The following is a 21,934-nucleotide window of genomic DNA, read 5'->3' as shown; positions in this document are numbered from 1 at the left end:
ATATCCTTGTACAGATACGTTGACTGATTGTTGTTTATTCCTAGAACACTGTAGAACACTGTAATACTTTTCGCATGCAGAAAATAAATCTCCACAGTAGGAGTATTTTACATCCACATTGTAGGCTGAAGATGTGGGGTTTTTTTATCTTTTATCTGCTAACACATTTCCATCTTTCTGTAGTAATCCAACTGCTAGATGGCCATCAACTGTAATGTATACTTGTAAATGGTATGTGGAAACAGTAGTGAAATTGTTAACAGTATTTAATTCCCAATTCACATTCCATTAATCTCTGTATTTTTAAGAGGTCCCACTAATGAGTTCTTTATGTAATTAATCATGTTGACACAGTTCAAAGCAGATGACTTAAATCTTGGCTGAGAAGTAAAGAACTGACAAACTCTTGCTTATTGTAGATTTACAGAAGTGTAATGGTGAACTGAATGTGCTATGCGGCTCCTCGGTGTAGGATCTTACAGAACTTGATCTGAAGTTTATAAAACATTTAACATAATTTATTTTAATATATCTCTAGTGTTCATTGCTAAATGATCTCCAGATTGCTGCTGGAGATTATTCTTTTAACATTGTAGAAAATACAGATTCCAATAAAAATTTTTTTTGGTCATGAGTAATTCATACTAAATATGAAAACATTATTTTAAGTAATCAAGAAATAGTGATGTGTTTCTGGAAGTTAAAGTATGTGATAACATTTGCAAAATCTGAACTATATAAATATTCTAAAAGTGTGCTATTGAAAGCAGATCAGCGGAAACATATTAAAGACCCTGCAAGCACATGATGACCTACTGTGATCGTGGAAACGGTTCACTGTAAAATAGTTAGGCCATACATATGAAAATATTCAGAATTGAGGGACTAATCTGGTATTATGATGACACAAACTAAAATTGCACAAAGTCTTGTAAAATTGTGTCTCTTTTGTGGTGCATGATGGCATTCAGTGGAATGTAAAAAAATTTGTAAAGAAATAAAGTAAAAAAAACCTCTATGAAGTGATAAAAATAATGGCAATGTGCTCTATTAAAAAAAATTGATATTGAAGCACACATTTGCTATTAAGCAAAGAGCAAAGATGCTCTGTGTCATGTGAAAATGGGAGATTCCCTCAAACCCTTTCTGTCTAATTAGTCTGTCAGTACCTCAGGAAAGCCAAGACCCTTGTGCCTGATCAGTCTGTCAGTGTCCTGTTGTGGACACTCTTCACTGAGCAGTCCACTGGATTAGAGAGTGATTCGACTGACTTGTTCAGGGTCACATGCCAAACAGAGAGACTCCTTTCCAGGCCTCCACATCCTTATTTGAGTCTGTTACCTGTTGCCAGTGACTGCCAGTACCCGTGAAGGACTCACACTAACAGTTTATGGAATAACACTTTTTATTAATAAAATTGTGACAGGTTCAAGGATTGCTGGTGATAGTATCTGACTGCAAAAGCGGATTCAAAGTAATATGCTAACAAACTCTCATCCTTAACCAAAGCTAGCTCAAGATAATCATTTAGTGTGCATAAGAGCATGGTTCTCACCCAATAGGAGTCCCTATGGGGAAGAAGACTGCGTCAGCCCATCCACTGATCCCAGAAGGTACTATGGAGTCTTCTCTAACTTCTTCCCATTCTTAACTTACTTTTATACTATTTTACGTGTTTATGTGGAGCTTGAGTGACTCTAGTCATGCATACCTTTGTCACTGATTGGTGTAAAATTCCAAGATATAGTCAATAAAATAGAGAATGCAAGCTCCCTCAGGGGTGGTTGTACCTTGGGGGCAGGTAGTTTAAGGATGGAGGTGTGTGTCAGCATTACATAACTTTCAGGATTGAGGTGTACGTCAGTATTACATCTGTGATCTCACCGTGGTTGCTGGTTCAACAGCAATACATCTTTTTTTTTTTTTTTCTCCCTTGGTTGACAGCTGTTATGTGGCTTATCAGATACAAGGTACCACCAAGTTCCCTCCCTTGCAAGGATTTCAGCAGAGCCTGGCTGTGGTGTTTCCACTCCACTACACCCTCCATTTCGTTCGCCTTTGCATGTATGGTGTGTGGGAAGTCAGGCATGCTGACCGCACCCCATACAGGCATAGCAACTGCATTTCACCCTATAATCTCTGTAGGTATAACTTCTGTTAGAGTGTGACTATAATTTCACAGTTTTCTCTAATTTTACCCCCAGTCATTTCCGTACACTCTGATACTCTGGTAAACCAAAGGGCGGAAAAGGGGGAAAGAAGAAAAGGGTCATAATGAAGATTCAGATACTATAGAAATTAGAATTCCATAACTTGGTGTTTTGCCTGCTTCCTTATATATATGTATAATGTGTTTTGCCTGCTTTCTTAATCAGAGGGAAGAAATAAACTGATTTCAGAATTTATCTGACAACTGTCTCAATAAGAAAGAGCAGAAGTGTGTATGTTGATGATCACGCATCTTTCACGTGGCAGCTATGAAACACAGGGAAGAGTGTCTTCAATTTTGAGGACGTCATCTTTGATGTTGACTAAGCGTTATTCTATTGGCAGTTCTATCCAACTTATCAGGCAAACCAAGAGTGTAATCTCTGTAATCGTCCCAGTTTTGTTGTTTAAAACATTGTCAATGATGAGCATTTTGATATGATTTGTGGCTAGAGCCTCTCACTCAAAACATTAGTTCAACATGCTAGTCTTCACAGAAAATGTGCTAGCTGAAAAGACACACTAGTGTTTAAAACATTGATACCTGCAACATGTTATAAAGACATTTTATCTACCTTAAATTAAGCTGGAAATGTCTTTTAAGAAATGTTTTGGGTTTACCTAAGAACCACATGGGGTGTAACTTTGATGTGCACAAAAATGGTGGTATCTCTGAGGCATTAGTGAGATTTGAATTTCTAAAAATAATCAGACATGCCTGCTTCTTGGTATTTCCTTGACATTATGAAATTCTATCTATTTCACAAGTCAATAAACAATTTTTAATCACAGTAGACTGACATGAGTCATCAGTTTCACAGTCCTAAATTTTGACATATTATACATCAATAAACATTGTTTCTTATTCAGTTTTTTCATAGTTTGGTCTAGCCTATAAATTTTTTTGATAACTTACATGATTGCATTGGCAGTGAAGACATGGGATATTTATTTTGATAAAGCATATGACACTGAAGACGTTATATCAATAGGACACTAAAAATAGAAGATAGATAAGAAGATTGTAAATTCAAAATCAGAATCAGTTTCAGTATATGGATGATTGGTTTTCTTTTCATTGCAGAATACAATAAACATTTGTGTTGAGTATAGCTATGATGGAAATCTCTTTTTCAGGTATTAATGTGAATTTTTGTTGAAAAAAATATTTTTTAAAACTATTCCTTTTTTTATTTGTCGATTTTCCCATCTATGTGTGATTATGCAGTTATTACTCTCCTTTAGTTGCGTTTAAGGTGCTTTACATGCTTAAATGATGGTAACTTCAATAGTAAAATAGTTGTCTTATCTGTATCAGGCCCTAGTGTTTGGTTTTATCTACAAAGTTTTTACATTATATATCACTGTTTTTGTTTGAGGAAAGAGTGTAGTGAAAGAAATGAGTCATTTTTTGCAAAAATATGTTCACAATCCCTTTCCTGATTCTTGTCGAAATTCTGTCGAGGCTTTTTAAGCTGACTGTAGACTTTTTCAGTACTCTGAAATTCATCCATTTATATGAATGCTTCTTAGTACTATCAGCAGTATAAAGCTAAAGTACCTGTCAGCCCAGAAGCTGGCCTTCACTGATCTGAAAGCCAGATGGCTTTGCCTTCTGCTATATTCACCCCTCCAGAGCTGTTCACCCTTTGAAGAGGCCAAGGGCTGCATGTTTCCCTGTCCTGCTGTAGTGCTGAACTCACTGAGTAAATCTAACCCAGCAAGAGTTTTTTAAGTGCTTATTAACAAGCAAGTGCTGGAGCAAGCCCTACTCATGGGAGGTAGAAGTGTGACTAGGTTAAAAAACAGAGAAAAAAAACAGCTGAAGAAAACTTCTGCGTATCAGCTATTGTCTTTCAAGTAGAAGCCTCCCACATGGGCTATAAGTATTAAAGTGTCTTTTCCTTGTGTGTATCTACTCCTGGGTTAACTCTTGGTGGCTGGTTTAATGCATGCAATGCTAGCAGTTTGATTCCTGCCTACCCTGCTGCCCTCAGGCTTGCAGTGCCCCTTGGGATCACACCAGTACAGCTGGATGCCACACTTTGCACATCATCTGGCTTCCCCCTCTAGGCTTGGGAAGGGCTTTGGACAGCCTTAAAAGGCAGCTGCTCTCAAACCATGTTTCTGTTTCTGGATTCTTCTTCCTTCCCCTTAGCAGCATGAAGACTTTAGAGAAATTCTGCTCTTTTCATACAGTAAAGTCTGAGCTGTCCCCCAACTAGTTTTGAAAATGCATGTTCTGTAACAGGCTCTTTGGACTTATGTTTCCATAAAAGTAACAGAAGCATGTTAATAACTAACATTAGATAAAGAGTGATTTATCTTCCAACTGAGATGATACTTATGAACCTTTTACAATAGATAGGCTTAAAAAACATGCACTACAGCAGAAGCAATGAAATTAGAAAATACACTATTATTTAAAAGGCATATTAATGGACTCAGGTCTTGGCCATGGAAATAAAATCCTAAATTTAATAATGTCCATGTTGGAATTTAATAATGTCTGTTTATTAAAACTGATATTGCATTGGGACAAAACAGAACAATGCTGGAAATCGATTTTTGCCTATTCATTTAGGTTATGGTAATGTACTGATTCCATTAAATTCCACTGATAAAAATATTTTTGGATATGGTACAATGTAGCATGCAAGTAAGGTCAAAATGAAATTAATATTAAATGAAATTAATATTAGATAGTATAACCTTAAAACATATTAAATACAACAGTCCACATACTACAAGTGTTACAAGCAGTGAAATCCTGTAGGCATACATTTTTGCATACTACACACTGAGTTCACTATCTATAACGCCACTGCTGATGCTTTTGAGAAAGATAACCCTTGAGGAGAAAAGGCAACGCAGAAAAGAATCGTGCCTTGCAGAATATACCATCTAAGGAGTCTTTCTGCTGTGCCTTTTGCAACTGGACGTGCCTGTCTCGTATTGGCCTTTTCAGCCACCAACGCACTTGCAACAAACGTGGGTAGAGCCCTTCCCAAATCTTCGTTCGCGAAGCCCAACCATGACTGACTGACACTGAGTTTTCATTTACAACAATAAAGTTCCACTTTTATTGAAGCATTTAGAAGAATGGGAAAGAATCAGTGATCTATAGTCCTGTATTAGAAAAGGACTGGAAGGAAATAATAAATAAATTTTTAGCTTTGAAAAACTTGTTAAATGTTTCTATTTTAATTTTTTTTAAAAGGTCAACTGGTTAATTCTTCCTTATCAATCATAATTTTAAATAGTGTTATGGGTTTAGATTGTGCTTTTCTGCTACACTAAAAAAAATTGTAAACCCAGTACTTTTCTTATTGCATAGTCTGTTCTTTGCATCCATATAGCTAAGTCTAGCTCTTTTAGTAATAACTGCAAGTTTCTGCTAGTTTTTTCTTTTCCTCATTGCTGATCCTATAAAGCTAAGAGTTTGACTTGATTGTCTTTAGCACAGCCAACTGAGAATAGAATTTCATACCACATGAGAAATTATACTGACTGGTTCATTGTGTGACTCAGGCATGCTGAGCTATTGTAGGTGACTAACTTGCAAAATATTTTTATTATTGTCAATATAGGGAAAGAAAAAGAAAGGATTGGTCTGTTTTTAAGATATCTAGCTTAGTTTTGCAGGTTGAAGAAAAAATAGATTGAAAGACCTCCTCAAGGTATGTCTTACTCAAAATTAAGTTGGATTACTTAGGACTTTGGCCAGTTAAGTTTTGAAAATCTTGAAATCTTTTGAAAATCATACTGTAGTATATCTCTGAGCAACCTGTCCAAGTGCTTAATCTCACTTTCTGTGAAAAGCCACCTCCTTGTGTCCAATGGCAGTGTCCTTTATTGCCACTTGTGACCACTGTCCCATTCTGCTACTGTATACCTCCCAGGAGAGCCTGGCTCTGTCTCTGCTACTGCTTTGTTTCTGGTACTGGCACACCGGGATTAGATCTCTGCTGTGTCTTCTTTCTCTTCTCCAGGCAAAACAGGCACAAGTCATGCAGTCTCTCTAATCTTCCAGCATCCAAACCACCTCAGTGGCCATGCCTCAGCTTGTTGGAATTACTTTGAATGTCATCCTGACAGTGCATGAACCACTTCCTCCAAAGTGATTTCATCTGTCGTCTTGCATACTGTCCTACTGTTCATGCAGTTGACAAAGATGCTAAATAGTATCTACACCACCCATGAGAAACATAGTTCTTAGAGTCTTATGGTCCAGTCAGACTTTTACTATGTTCCATTCAACCCATAAACCCTTAGTTTGGCTATTAGAATATTGTTGAGAGAATGTGTCAAAAGCCTTACTAAGGTCAAGGAAAGATATTTGCACTGCTGTGTTGGTCTATATTCAGTTGTTTCACCAGAGAAGACAAGTTAATTGGGCAAGATTTTCTCTTGGTAAATCCATACTTACTATTCAAGTCAGGTTGCTCTCCATGAGACTGGAAAGATTTTCTAGGATTTTCCCTATAGACTTGGTAGGGAATCAAGTAAGGTTGACCAGCCTTGTGATTCTGTGGATCTTCCTTCTTGTCATTTTTGGAAGATGGACATGGTTTGCCATTTTACAGTTGCTAGGGAATTCCTCTGTTTGTTTAATAGATAGCAATGTGCACCTTCAGCCCAGTCAGTCAACTCTATCCTGAACTACATCAAAAGAAGCATGAAAAGCAGGTTGAGAAAGGTGATTCTCCCCCTCCACTCTGCTTTTGTGAGATCATATCTGGGCTACTTCATCCAGCTCTGGAGCCCCTAACATAAGGAGGACATGGACCTGTTGGAATGAGTTCAGAGGAGGGCAATGTAGATGGTCAAAGGGATGAGGCACTTCCCCTGTGAAAACAAGCTGAGACAGTTGGGGTTGTTAAGTCTGGAGAAGAGAAGGCTCTGGGGAGACTTTATTGTGACCTTCCAGTATCTAAAGCAGCCTACAAGTTATGACAAGGGAATGTAGTAATAGGACAGGGGGTAATGACTTTAAGCTGAAAGAGGGTAGATTTAGATTAGATTTATTTTTCACTGCAAGGGTGGTGAGGCACTGGTACAGGTTGTCCAGAGAAGTTGTGCATGGCCACTGCCCGAAAGTGCTCAAGTCCAGGTTGGAAACCTGATCTAGCAGAAGGTGTCCCTAGCCATGGTAGTGTGGTTGGAACTAGATGACCTTTAAAGGTCCCTTCCAATCCAATCCACTCTATGATTCTACAGCAGAGAGTATCTCCCCAGTGACGACAGTCACTCCACTCAACATGGCTGGATGCATCCTGTCCCATTTTGTATTTCTCCAGTTTACCTACATACCTCTAACTTGCCTGAAAGAATGGGACATTTTATTAGTAGATGGAACAGATTTCCTTAAAAACTACTGAAAGCCAGTAAATTAAATTACCAAATACAGGAGTCCACTAGGAAAAAAAACATTACAAAGGGAAGTGGCTGATAATCCATTTCTTCAGTTTCTTACATGAAAATTAGTACCTTCCTGGACTATACACATCAATCAAAGCTCAGTTGTTTGGCTTACTACTAGAGAAAGAGAGTGGAGTCTTCCATCTTGTCTTGCACATGACTGTTATTTAATTGTTCCTTCTTGGCTAGAATCTATAGAATTGCCCTTGCAATAATTTCCTCCGGGAGAGCCACTCTTCAGGAGTTTTGATTTAATGGCAGAAAGAATCAGAAGAGTAAAACAGTAACAACAGTTCATCTAATGTTATACAAAAAGAGAACTGGCAGATTCTACTTTGTGAAAAACTTCTTTCATTTGGAAGATATGGGATCAAAAAACAAAGTGCTTTAGCAAGCCTTTTTAAGGGAATAAGGCTTTATATGATGTGTCTTTCCTACACCTTTAGTGAACAGATGGGTAGTAATCGATTATGAGTACAATTGGGGCACTAAAGAAAATGTTGTCATTTTTTCCCCTGCTAGCCATTTATGTATTTAATTCTTTGACAGAACAGAGGGAATGTAACTAAATGCTCTGTTTTAATTAAAATGAAAGTAAATTTATTAATCAGGGAAACTGTGTTCTGTTTATGCTTGGGGAACAGAACAAACATATGTCTCTGCTTCATTGTTTGTCGCCATCTAACATGAGGTTATTTCTTGTTGCTTATTTGGCCTATTAAATAGATCATACTAGTCATAGACATAATTTTTCTTAATTCTAACGAATTGTAGTGAGCAGTAATAATTAAATGGCAAAAGAAAAGCACATCCTGAGAAGCATTCCAGTAGGTTGTGTTTTTAAAAATAGCTAAAAAAATGACAGTCATGACATTACCTACATGGGAGATGTAGTTGGCTGGTGGAACTGCAGTGTTTCTTCAAGTAAAAAGAAAGATAGTAAGACTCTCATTTCTATTTCTTCAATTGCCTTATTACCTAGCTAGAGGAGTGTAACAGAGGGGCATCAGGGAGGGCCCTTTCCCTTGGTGATACCAGAGATTTATCTCCAGTGGAATTTTAGAACCTTCAGTAAAATCTTACCATTTCCCACTTGTGCTAACCACACTGGAGGGAGATATGCACACACAAGGCCAGGCACTGATGAATAGGAAGGATGCTGTGCCTCCTCATTAGCCTTTATAGGGAAGATTCCCCATCAGCTGCAGGGCATTAAGGGTGACCCTGCAGACTGTGCTTATATGTTTTTGAACCTTGTTTTCTCATTTGACGCTTCTAAATGAAAGTGCTGTCCATCTAAGCTTTCTGAATTTGGAAGTGACCTAGAAGTTTACCTTTTGTTTCACTTCCTCTCAGTTTCTTCCTCTTTCAGAAATCTACTCAGATTTATCCTCTTCCCTGTTCTAATTGGAAACTAGATTAATCCAGTTAATAGAAGCACCAGAATTATACATTAACTAATATTACAACTCTGTGCTAAACACAGTTGTCCCACAAGGTGTAGGCAATTCAACAATTAAGAGCTCTATTAAATGGTTCAGTAATTTTCAAAATTCAGTTTTGGTCCTATGTTAGTGCTCAATATTATTATAAAGCATGACTACTACAAATATAGTGCAAATTTCTACCATTGAGACAAAGAAGGTCAACAGTATCCTGGATTACATTAGAAGAGCATCAGCAGCAGGTTAAGGGAGGTTGTCCATTGCCTCAGTCCTGGTGAGACTCACCTGGAGTGCTGAGTGCAGTTCTCAGCTCCCCAGTACAAGACACACGAGCATGTACCACAGCAAGTCCAGAAAACACTCACGTACATCATTAATGAATCACAACATACACCATATCAGGTGAACCAGAGAGCTGGCACTGTTTGGCCTGGAGAGGAGAAAGCTCGGGGAGATCTTACAATAATGTAAAAATACCTGATGAAGCGGTGGAGGTAAAGAAGGGGAAACCAGACTCTTCTCAGTGCTGCCCACTAACAGGGCATGAATCTATGAACACATATTGCTATATTTAAACACGTTGTTGGTCCTGCACCTTTTTGGAAGGAGCAAAACAATATCTGTATTCACCTCCATATTGGCAAGAAGTACTAAAAAAGAATAGCTGGAACAACATACAGATATAATACAGGGAGTATAGGTTACAGTATAGCATGGAGGACTGCTAAGCTGCAGTGAAGATTCTAAATCATAAATTACCCTGTTTTTCCTTAAGATACCTTCAACATGCTTCAGCATTATGGTTTCAAAGGAAAGGATTTCTCACTTCAATAAAAGTCTCGTCATCATCTTGTAACATTTTACTTTTTTTTTTTTTGATCTCCTGTTAGCCTTCTAAATACTGAGTTTAAGAGACGCAATTTCTTTATCTTAGTAAAGATAAAAGGTACATAATATACCCCAGAAATAATGTCCTTTAGGATGATATTAGGACAATCTGTCTTTATATTATCCCAGGAGCCTTTGCTTGTTAGTGTTTTCCTACCTCTAAGCAAAAATGTATTAAAGCTCTTATCAACAGTGGGAAAGAAGTCTATATCTCACTACAAGCTGTAAGAGCCAAACTCCACTAAATATAATGCTCATAATTTAAAATAGGACATATTTGTATCTGATGTTTTATATAAAATATAGAATATCTAAATAACCATTTGCGAAAATCCAGAGAGAACCTTGTCGAGGATCCAATAGCGGCCTGTGAATGAAAAGTAGTTTAGTTTTGCCCACACTAGTTTCAGGAACATCAGAATATTTTATTACCAGAGTTAAACTTAAAAAAATGCCCCCTTTTAAACTTAAACACTATACAGTTACTGAGAAGCATCCCATTTTATACTGGTCACTACATGATCTGCAGTTACAGAGTTATATTAGTTTCCTAGGAAACATCCCAATTAAGCAAGTTTCTTGATTGAATAGTGTGTATTATATGTACTAGTGTGAAATTCCACAGGATGGGCAGAAAGATCTACTAATGCCTGAGTTGATCACTTCATTGCCTTCAGCTGAGTCTTCTTTCTTGTCTTTCCCTTGCTGTTGTGATGCAGAGACTGACACACCATGCTATTCTTTTTTGGCCCTTTATATTTTTTTCTGTGCTTTCCTGCATTCAGAGAGGGACTGATTAGCTCAGTTTTATGGTAACAGGTAGCAAAATGCCAGGTATTATGTTGTTTTCTTAAAGTCCTGTCAGCATATTTTACCTGCCATTTCATGCAATACTAAAGGCAAGCGACTATATTATCACAAGTTTTCTGTGACTGGCAACTGTTATTGGCATCATATATCTAGGAACAGCTGTTGTTGTTTTATTAGAAAATACTCCAGTGATGCTTAGTGTAGAAGGAGCCAAGACAATATCAGCAGTGCTGTTGCCTCTGCAATTAGTATTGTGCAGAATTTGCTAACCTGTATTAAAAATTTACTTTTTCTAATCGACTATTTTAATTTTTTTAGAGGAAATGCAGGCCTTACAGAATATTCAGAGAGATCACATGCAAAATGAATTGCCTTAAACCCACTCCCTCTGAATATTTCTGCCAATTACCAAATTAAAAAAAAATTAAAAATAAAAATAAAAATACAGTAGAGGCATTATCTGGGAACCCTCCAGAAAGCCTTCATTAGAAACATGAAGAAGGCTCAGTTGTGCATTCATCCACTAGAATAGTTAAAAATTTCTGTCCCACCATTTTGTATCAGAAAATGAAAAATTTGACTGCTGTGATCTACTTTGTTATGATTATCTGTTAGAAATCCAAAGATAGATATGCAACAGTACTGTGAATGCATTTGATTTCAAAATTATTTTTGCATATTTATGTTTTATTACTTTTAGTAAAATTGTTAAGTCCAATTATTGATATTCATTTTTAGATGATAGTTTCTAAATAACTGTCATTAGTGAATCACATACAAACTTTTAGGACAATTAATTTCAGTGGTAGTTGTAAAAATATTTATTAATTAATAACTGCAAATAAAAAGGTTTTATCTAATAAGAGAAGAAACAGAGATTGAAGGGAGTGTCAGTGTTCTCAGACATATTACTGGGACTGGTTGTTATGCACTGGAGCTGAGAATAAAAATAATGATTTGTGAATGCAAAATTGGTGGCAGGCAATGGTAGAATCCTTTGTTTTTATCCTTTCAATCTAGGAAAAAGGGAAGCAGTTTGTAATTTGTTTGTAAGACTCAAAAGTTGCTGCTGGCAGTGGGGGTAACTATGTTATTTCCCGGTGCTTTTGAATAACAGCATGAAAATTCCCAGTATGATTTCTGTCTGTGTGTGAGCAGAGGTTCTTGGCAGCAACTGAGTTAATTTTCTTCGACTGTAGCTATTAGAGTACACGTGTCTAAGAACAAGGAAGAGTTGGACTTGAACTTGGCAACATCCTTATCCCAATACGATCTTAGCCATTCCTAACATATCTATCTTGGGTACAGGAACTTTATAATCTATACATGACCTGGAATCTTCATTACGTTATGTATTAATGAACCACTTAGTCTTTTTATAGCTGGTTGAATGTTAGCTGGATGATTAGTTCTCTAGCAGTTACCTGCAAGATGATCAATACATGTTTAGCATATTAAGCACCAACAAAGAGAGACTGGTTTTGTGGGTATATCCTTTAAATTATTAACTGAAACAGCAGAATAATAATGTTTTGTTTTTTAAATCTGTAGAAACTGGTTTCTTTTTGGTACAGCTATATATGCTCCTTCATAACTACTCTACCTCTTCAGTAGTGCTCTTAAACATATAGCAAGTCCACAAATTAGAAGGTACAAAAACAGCCCCTTCTTTTTTTCTACCCCTCTAATAATTGTCCCAAGCTCTCAAGTCTAGGAAGGGGACTTACTGAATGTGATTGGCAAAGTTCTGTGTTTTGATACACTGCTAGAATTGTGTAAGCCTGATGGATTCCCAAGGTAAAACTATGCACACAAAGGGTTATACCCAAATTTCCCTGGAATTCCTTTGGGCATACTGCTGCAGTCTCAGACAGTAACTTCATTTTGAGGTTCTTTTCTTGAGTCTTTCTGTCCCCATGACAAATCCAGATTCTTTTAGCATTCAAACTGATGAAAGGATCGACCTAACATCAATAACACCAAATCTCAGTATTTAGTCTCAAAATGTACGCTTGAAAGAAATGTCAGAGTTCATTGAGGCTAATGTTTTCAAACTGTCAGCTTTTTCCTTGAAATGGCATAATTTTGAATTCTTAAGAAAATCTTTGATCATTGTATATCAAATTAGCCTGCAATACCGGTTATAATCTCTTTACACAGATATTCTTTACTCCTGCTTGTGAGAAGTCTCTGAAATACGTCAATACAAATGTATAGGCATCTATTTATTTATATATATATATATATATATATGTATACATATATAAGAAGAAAGAACTGTAGATTTTCACTTTTTAAATGCTTTTCTGGAGCATCAAGACTTCCCTCTACTTGTCATATTTCTTATTGCAGAAACAAATGAGCTGATGGCTTATGCTCTGAGTATCTGGTGAATATTCATAATTCTGTCTTATTCACTGGAATTTACTGAGAAAAGACCTTAAAATAAAACATGTTTTCACCTGTATCCTTGGGTTGTTACACCTAAGCAGCATTTCATGTAATGGTAGGTAGGCTGAAAGGCAACCCTATATTTTCTCTCTTTTACTTCATGCACTGACGAGGGAATCTTTGGAGGATGGTTTGACATGAATTCTTTTTCATGTGAAATCGTCTGGACCCTAAGAGAATGAAAGGGAAGGTGTGTCTTTTCCTTCCTTTTTTCCCCTCCTTTTTCTCCCCTTCACCTTACTAATGTAACTATCTCCCTGACAGGGAGATTTGAAATTTACTTCTGCCATACTGCAGTAAAATAGTGAAAGCATCTGGATAAAAGCAGCCCATCCCCCGGATTATGAGATCTGAATCTGGAGCTTTGCACAACCTCACAGAAGTTGCATGAGAGAGAACATTCTGAAGACTGTGTATTAAAGCATTGATTCATATGTGCTGCAGTTGCAAGCCAGAGGATGTATAAATAGCAAATTGAAACAGCTTCTATTTCATTCCCTCCAAGAGCTTACATCCCCCAAATTCAAACAACTAGCTGCTTTTGCCTTCAGTCCCCTGCCCTGCTAGGGAAATGATTTTTAATGTATATTGCTGAGCAACTCAGAGTGATTTTGTTTGAAAAGTTCTCAAAATCCAGCACTCTAAGTCATCTCGGTGAGCAGTGTTGTTCTTTCCATCCAGTCTGGTGTAACAGCTTCCCTCCTGGTTGCGTTAAATTGTAGAATTACTCTTTTCAGCTCTCCTTTTCAAATCTAGATCATTTGTACATGGGGTACCTATCGTTTATACTTCAGATGCTGCTTCTGACCTTTAATACATTAAAAAAAAAAAAAAAAAAAAAAAGCAGGAGCTTTCTTTTCTTCCATCCTGCCATTTCCTACCAGAGCTTTGGGATTTACACATGCTCTGGTTTCATTGCTTACTCCAGGGTACACATTCTACTGGCTGGAAGCAAGGTTCCTTTGCACCAGCGGGGTATGTGCCAGGGCTTTCACTTGCATGTTAATTGCATTTTTAATACACTGCCTTAGCAGGTTAGATAGCAGAGTCTGACACAATTGCCTCATTGCTGAAACCCTGAATCAGGAGAATGCCATTAGTCTTAATTCTGAATAACGTGTGTTCAGAGTAAAGATGTTACACAAGGTTCAGATTTTTAAATGACTTCTGCATCAGCCAGCCTGCCTTGATCCAGACCAGCCTGAAAGGGCACAAATTAGCAACCAACTTACAACCAATGGTGTACTAATATGAATATAGGGGTCTTAGAGAGCAGGAAATCTTTAAAGGAGTGGGGCTGATCTGGAAGGGGCTGGCTTGCCAATGTGGCACCTCCTGTGCCCCATCAGGATTGGAAGGAGGCATTAAAGGGCACCATTCAATCTGAATCTTACAGCCACCGCCGGACCATGTGGACAGCTGATGAACGAGCCGGCAGTGGAATGTTTAGCAGGCTGTGACGACTTTGCACAGAAATAGGAAAATTTATCGCCAGCTTGCCACAGCAGTGCCGTACTGCCCGCTTTCGGTGGTTCGCCCCTTCCCTGCACTCCCGCCCGCTCAGCAGCGCAGCCCACCCGGCCCCCGGCCCCCCTTCCCAGCACCGAATTTAGGGGCTCGCTGTCACCAAGCCGGAGCCGTCCTTCTTCTGCAGCTCGAGCACGAAAGGGGGGTTTTCGCAGCCGCCGCGCAGTTGCCGGACAAAGATGTTCCTATGCCCGAACACAGCGGTTATATCGGTATGGGAGGATAGATGGGAGGACGAATGGACGGACGGCTGGCTGGATGGATGTACCGCGCATCTGTCCGAGTGAAGGGGCTGGCCGGGATCTGCCATTACGCGCAGGAGGCTGCGTGCGGCCCCGAAGTACTGGAGAAGGGGAAAACAGGGCGGGGAGGGGAGAAGGACGGGGGCGGGCGGGGAGGCGAGGCGGGCGGGCGCGGAGCGGGGCGGGGGCGGGCGGCGCGGCCAATCGCCCGGGCTGCCGGCGCTGCAGGATCCGCGGCGCGGGGCTGGGGGCTCCGAGGGACGCGAAGCCGGGTGCCTCTCTGAGGACGGCGAGCAGCTGTGCCGCTAGCACTGCGAAAAGTCCCCATTTGCTTCTTATAAATTAGTGTGCCTTGTCACCAGTTAGGGCAAGTCAGCCAAGGTAAGGCTTAAATAAAATGACACTTTAATATGTGGCAACATGGATATTTCTGAACAGCGGTACTGCTAACACAGCCTTTTAAGCAGCGCAAAATATTTCGTGCGGGTCCACAACCTGTAATTTGTCTGTGTTAAAGTTACCGCTGGTACGTAAGCCTTACCCTTGTGATGCTGTAGAAACGCGTTTGCTTATCCGAAGCAGTTGCAAAGGGACCTGCAAAATACAGGCATAGAAAGGTAGCTGCGCTCTGTATATGTGTTTGTGTGTGACCGTGTTTGCAATACCTACAGTTCTGCTCCTTAACTTATGAGGATAATGTGCAGATGCGTTTTAATGGTGACAGCAGGCAGATTCTTTAGCTCAACTCACATATGTGAGCATTTCTATACAATAAAAAAGCATGCCATGTTGAACTGTGTATGAAGAACATTAACCTTGATATTTGAATAGCAGTTTCAGGTTGTTCTTTGTGGTTTGTTTTTTATTTATTTATTTTTTTATTTTATTTTATTTTTCCATGCTTGTAGTGTTATGTGATAACTGAAGATTGAAATTGCAGCAAAAGACCTCCTGCAGATATCCAACTTCACTTTTTGTAAAGGGCACTGTAAATAATGCACAGCCAGAAATAAATCCTCTCTTAATTTCCCCCTAGCCCACCCCAACAGTACCTTTCTTAATGAACAAAAACTACTATGTACCTTTAGTTCACACTACATTTTGACCAACTGAACTGTCAGTCGTCTAAAATTGAGTGTTTTGGCAAGCAAAGAGTTCCTCTGGATGACTTCACTAACGTGTATATTTGAAAACAACATAGTGCTGAACCTGTGTGTGTGTTTGTGTGTGTCAGTGTGTGCCTGTGAGAGTCGGTTTTGTGCACATGAGTGACAAGATACAAGAAGGACAAGGTACAGAAACCAATGAAACATGGTAAATGTAGATGCCTGCATGTATTTCTCTGAGTGGATCTCAGTAAAGCAGTATGAACATTTCTTATATTTCAATGTAGTTCATCATTCAGGTTAGGGTTTGGGGTAAATTCAATTTCATGTGCATCAATGCCCCATTAGTTTTTCATAATCAAAAGAAATACAATGGAAAACACAAGTAAAATTATCAGTTAGCACAGGTGATAAAACTACTGCCTCTATTCAAGGTACAGACTTTATTTTTTGTTCCAAGACACTAAGCATAGCTCCTACATTTCCAAATCTTCACTTCTGTACTGCAGTCAACCATACACAGTTGTGTGAAAACACTGAAGTCTTCCTTCTGCATTAATTATCCTTCTACTGAATGATAGTAGCTGTTTGTCTTTGGGAAAAATATAAAATTAATTTAAAAGTTTGGCATATATTTGACATTTTGCCTAACTGTAAAGGTAAGAAGACTGATTTAGAGAAATAACTGAAAGCCTTCCCTAACCTACTCCACTGCCTTTGACAGAACATTTAATTTCAGATACTTCTGAAGAAGACATAGGATGGTGTAGTTACCTAATGCAAATTAAGGTGTGGCTCTTTTTTTTTTAATAAAAACAATCAAAGAGGAAAAAAATAATCCAACAAACAAATCCATTCACTGTTACTTGCTTTTTCTAAAAAATGACAGGAGAAATAGTGTGTCAGACATCACTTTCCTTTAAATAGGAGCAAATCTGATGCCCAAGCATGGCTTAGGGGGCACTGTGTTGCTGGCTGAGCAATTTACAGATGAGATTGAAAACCAGATTCCTTCCATTTACAGCTGCTGAGGATCCTATAAGACTTCTCTTGGACAGGATCCTTGACTCTGCTATTAGGACAAAATACCAGCTGAAGTTGTTGTATTTTGTCCAGTTTAATTCCTGAAGTAACTTAATTTGAGAGCACTGTTCTTTATTACCCACATTAAAAGTGTTGTTTAGTGCTTTTGTCCTGCAATGCAGACACTGTAACTCAACCACTTTGTTGGTTCATGCTATGCTAATTCATGGTGATAGTTCTGGTGAACATATGCAAAGTTATAAAACAACTGGGGATAAATGTCTCCAACATCCAAAATTAGTGTACCAGAGTGCATGTGTGCATGCTAGAGAAGAACAGTTGTTACTGCACCACTACTGACATTCCTGTGACATTTCAACCTTTATCTCAGACTGATAAATAAAACTTGAAAGGTATGAAAAATTCTGTTAACAAGAACTCCTGCTCCTGGTTAAGAACTACATTTCTGCTAATACAGTTAGTACTAAGAATTATCAGTTTTATCAGATTGAATAAAACCAGCTAAATACCAGTGAGTCATCTGTGCCATGCAGATGAACATGAGCTCCTGTTTGGACAGATAACAGCTAGTTAGCCATGGCAGACCTGGCCTGTAAAAGGACCTAAGCTAAATCAGCCATCATGGCACCATGGGCCACAGTTGGCTGATAGGCAATGCAAAATGAAGGTGGCAACTGACACAGCAGGAAGGGGAGGAAATGCATAGCCAAAACCACCTACCAATATAAAATGATTGTATTAATAGAAGAGACTCTATTAATCTTCTCCTAGAGGAAGGATATAGATATGCAAAGGCCACAAGAGGAAGCCATATAAAAACCCCAACATTGCCTACAAAGTTTATGTATAATCTAACATGTATATCTCGCTAGCATTAATTATAGTGGAAAACTTATTTTCCTTGGTCAACTGTGCTGTAGTTTAAAAAGTGTGTATATAGGTAGTGATAAATCAGGGTGAAGTGTTTCAATTTAACATATACTTGATGGGCAGTCTTAGACAAATCCCTGAAGCGCTCTGTAACTTCATGTATGACATGAACATTGCATGACAAATATAGAATGAATATTACATGATACTGTTTTAAGGAAATGCTGCAGAACCTAATACTGAAGTGTTAGAGTCTCCATTACTCTGTTACTTGGTTTTGATTGATACAAAATTTTTCTATCCATTTCCAGCAAACAAAGCTCCATGGACTTTGAAATTTCAAAGAATGGAAGCAGAATTTTTAAGAAGCTCCTGAATTGGGAGCAAAAAACCCCATATATCCGATAAGAAGGAGGAAAGACTGGCAGATTGAGATGTTTTATCCTCCAAAACCAGCTTTTATCAGACAAACTGTCAATACTGAGGTGCTTTAAATAATATACCATTACCTTTTTTTGGACTGGTTTTAATATGCATACAGAGAATCAACAGATATTTAGAAGAAACCAGTTTGGTATTTGAAATCAATGAATAAGACTAATCTCCTATTTGAGGAATGTTTTTTGGGGGGGAATGAGTTGTTTTTTCAAGTTTGTTTTATATGTTTGTTTGTTTGTTTATTTGTTTTTTAAATCATGTCTCTGTTCATTGAACCCAACCAGAAGAACACAGTGGTGTAGCTCTATAAGTCACTGATAAGCAACTCGTTAATGTTTGCACATCTGAAGTTCTCATATAATGAAAATACATTAAGCAGATGTTTGAGGCCTGTAAGAAACATGATTTTGCTTGATAGCAACTGTCATTTATATTTTTGTGGAATTAGTTCAAACCTCAGCAGAGTTAAGGCTGGGTTTGTTATCATAGAAAAGACAAAGCATTATTTTACAATTATAAACTTTACTGCCCAGTCCTTATGAATTCCTTCAAGCAGATGTTTTTGTAAAGGGGTGTGTATTTAGGTCACAGACATATTTCTCCATTCCTAGGAGAATGGAGAAGGAACCTTCACCTTACCTAGGTTTCAATATAATTTATCAAGTGTTTACATAGACTAATTTTAAAGGCTGTTTGTGAAGTGTGGTGTAAAAATACCCAAGCTAGCTAAGGTACTAGCTGCATTTCTACCATAAGACTGTAGCTATCTGTGAGATTTTTTTTGGTCTTTATGATACTTCACAGACTGTAATATTGAACCCTCAGATTACCTTACAAGAGGGATCAGTTGCATTGTCTTGACTTAGCAGATGGGCAGAGTGAGGTGGTAAGTCTATCAGGCTTTTCCTTAAGACAGTCTGTTGGATGTGGAAGTGGGGACTGCAGTGTCCTCATTCAGGTCCTCTGTCAGATGAGGACAGTGGACCAGGCATTGCAAATCAAACATCTTCAGGTTTTTCATGTACTTGGGGGGTCTTGCACTTCGATTATTTTGAACCATTCTTTGGAGAAATCCGCCTCTCCCTGTTACTGATATTGAAGTACGTGCTTAAGTGTAGGTGGCCTAAACACTGCCTGTCATGTGGGCACTATGCCTGTTGAAAATAAGCAACTCTGTATTTGGTTGACTCCCAGTTTTGGTATTTCCAGGTATATCATAGAACCATAGTACAGTTTGGGTCGAAAAGGACCCATCTAATCCAATCCCTCCCCTGCCCTGCCACGGACATAGCCATCTTTCACCAGACCAGGTTGCTCAACGCCTTGAGCCTTGAACACTGCCGGGGACAGGACATCCACAATTTCTCTGAGCAGCCTGTTTCAGTGTCTCCATCATGCACTGTAATGTTTTATAATTTTTTTGCCATTGAGCCCTTACAGCCACAGTTATGGATGTATATATGGTTACACATGCACACATATATTCTTTGAGAAGGCACAAAGAAACTAATGTCAACTTTAAAAAAAATAAATAGAATGCTTGGTACTGTTAAAAGCATGTAAAAATTATTGGTCACATTGTGTGGCATTAAACTAAGCTATTCTTTGACTCAAGTCTGCTTATGTTCACAGATGGGAATGTGCATTTCCATAACTATATTAAATTATTTATTTGAACTCCATGATTAGTCAACTTTACCAAATGAGTGATATACTGTCATACAAAAGTTATAAATTTGTATTTGAATTCTGTTTATTTCACATCTCACTCTTGTTGGGTGCTAGAAAAACTGTGAATGAAAATCTTTTTGTTCAAGAGTCTATAAAGTGTCTTTCGTTTTCAATAATTATACCTTGTGCAGGAGAAATACTCTTGTTCTGTCTTTTACTTGTTAACAACATTTCTGTATTGTTTAGAATGAGGCTTAAGTTGACACTTCAAGTTGGAGCGGGGTGAAATTTCTCAGGCTTGTATTTGGTTGAACTTTCAGTCATGTTCTGTTGTTGATAGTATGAAAATTGATAGAATAAATGAAAAAATAGCAATATGGAGACAATCTCTATAGTTGTAGGGCAAGCATTTGAGATATTCAGAGCCAGGTTTGAGACTCTGTCTCAGTGAATCCTGTGCTATTTGTAAAGTATAAGTGCTGCTTCAGTAGAGAACTTCCTATAATTAGTAAAAATTTAATAGTTTAGCAATGGTAGCAGGACAACAGTGTTTTTATTAATTTTGAGGGTGTTGAAGTGCATATGCATGTGTTTGTGCATATTTGAAGGAAAAAGTAGTTGATAAAAGGGAGGTAGCTCCTTTAGTTTGTTCAATAGTGAGAAAGATTTCATTTGACTGTTAGAAGGTATTTTTAACACTGATGTATTGTATTAGCACCTGGGAACTGCTGACTCTTCTAAGTGTAAAACCTTGGCTTTCAGGAGAGGTGAAATAAAACTGGGGCATATGAGCAGCACTGTAGCATGGCAGCTATTAACTGCTCATGTAACTACCAATATTTAAAAATAAAAAGGAAACTAATTTATGCCAGGATTACAGTCCTCAATCACTATTTCTTTTATGTTTTACATTTGGTCTTTCAATAAATAATAAGCCTTCTTACTGGAGAAATAAAAAAAAAGAAGAAAACTGCACATCATTTATTACATGCAATTTCCACACACTTTCCTGATGAAGAACATTTCTTATATATTTGCTGTTCATTAAAGCGTGAATTCTTGCATTCATATTAGGGAATTTGAGCTCAGAGTTATTATCTTACTTATTCAGCCTAGAGATATCTTAAATATTTTTGTATTTGCATGGGAGAAGGTATAAAATGATCAGTTCATTTAGCATTGTATGTTAAGTTTCGTTTTTGTTGGTTTTTTTTTTTTGTTTGTTTGTTTGTTTGTTTGTTTTTAAGTTATGAACCATATAAGGCTTCTTTTAGAAAACTGCTGAAGAAGTGTAACATTCATTCTTATTAATTTTCAGTGAATGCACAACTAACACTTTGAAATCCAATGTAGCTTTGTACTAGAAAACCTTCTAAGTGTTTTTGGAAAATGACAAGGCAATCAGCAAGCTAACATGTTTTCAAGTGGTGCTCTACATTTCTAGCTGGTTGAGCTTCTTTCAGTGTCAGGTAAAGACTGCCAGAGTATTCACAGCAACAGTTGATTCATATGAGGTCTAGTGTTTCCTAAACTGGATTTGTTTGTTATTCTGTGTATTCTCAGGACAGCTATCCTAGGCATGCAGTTCACAGCACATTAACACAATGAGTACACCAGAGTTGTCTCATGCAGCAGCATGGTGAGAAGGTAGTTACTGCTCCTGGAGCAGATGATGTGACCTGCTGCCACAGGTCCCTTCAAGCAGCAGGTACTTCATCCTAGGTGTTGACCAGACGTGTTATCAGCATGCAGACTACACATGGCTTTTATATAGGGAGTGGGTCCCCAGTGCTGGTGGAGTTCTGTGGTTCAG

The 21,934-nt window shown here is 38.1% G+C and overlaps 1 protein-coding gene across 9 annotated transcripts in view; it reads left to right on the top strand.

The window, feature by feature from the left end:
* The window catches only part of CDH18 (cadherin 18), a 479,225-nt gene that overhangs the window by 233,410 nt on the left and 223,881 nt on the right, over positions 1–21,934 (top strand). The window contains exon 1 of one of the 9 annotated variants that reach the window (XM_039382101.1): positions 14,727–14,962. The exons of 6 other annotated variants lie outside the window; for them this stretch is intronic. The gene's annotated coding sequence lies outside the window, so the exon portion shown is untranslated. Of the gene's footprint in view, positions 1–14,726; positions 14,963–15,006; positions 15,091–15,227; positions 15,374–21,934 lie in introns of those variants that run through there. 2 more of the 9 variants (XM_039382100.1, XM_027735269.2) reach the window with 2 other exon arrangements.

Source organism: Pipra filicauda, unplaced genomic scaffold (genome assembly GCF_003945595.2).
Source record: "Pipra filicauda isolate LSUMZ 115617 unplaced genomic scaffold, ASM394559v2 scaffold254_size1108330_pilon, whole genome shotgun sequence".
Taxonomy (NCBI): Eukaryota; Metazoa; Chordata; class Aves; order Passeriformes; family Pipridae; genus Pipra; species Pipra filicauda.
The sequence above is the reverse complement of the archived record's forward strand: the minus strand, read 5'-3'. Positions and strand labels throughout refer to the sequence as shown.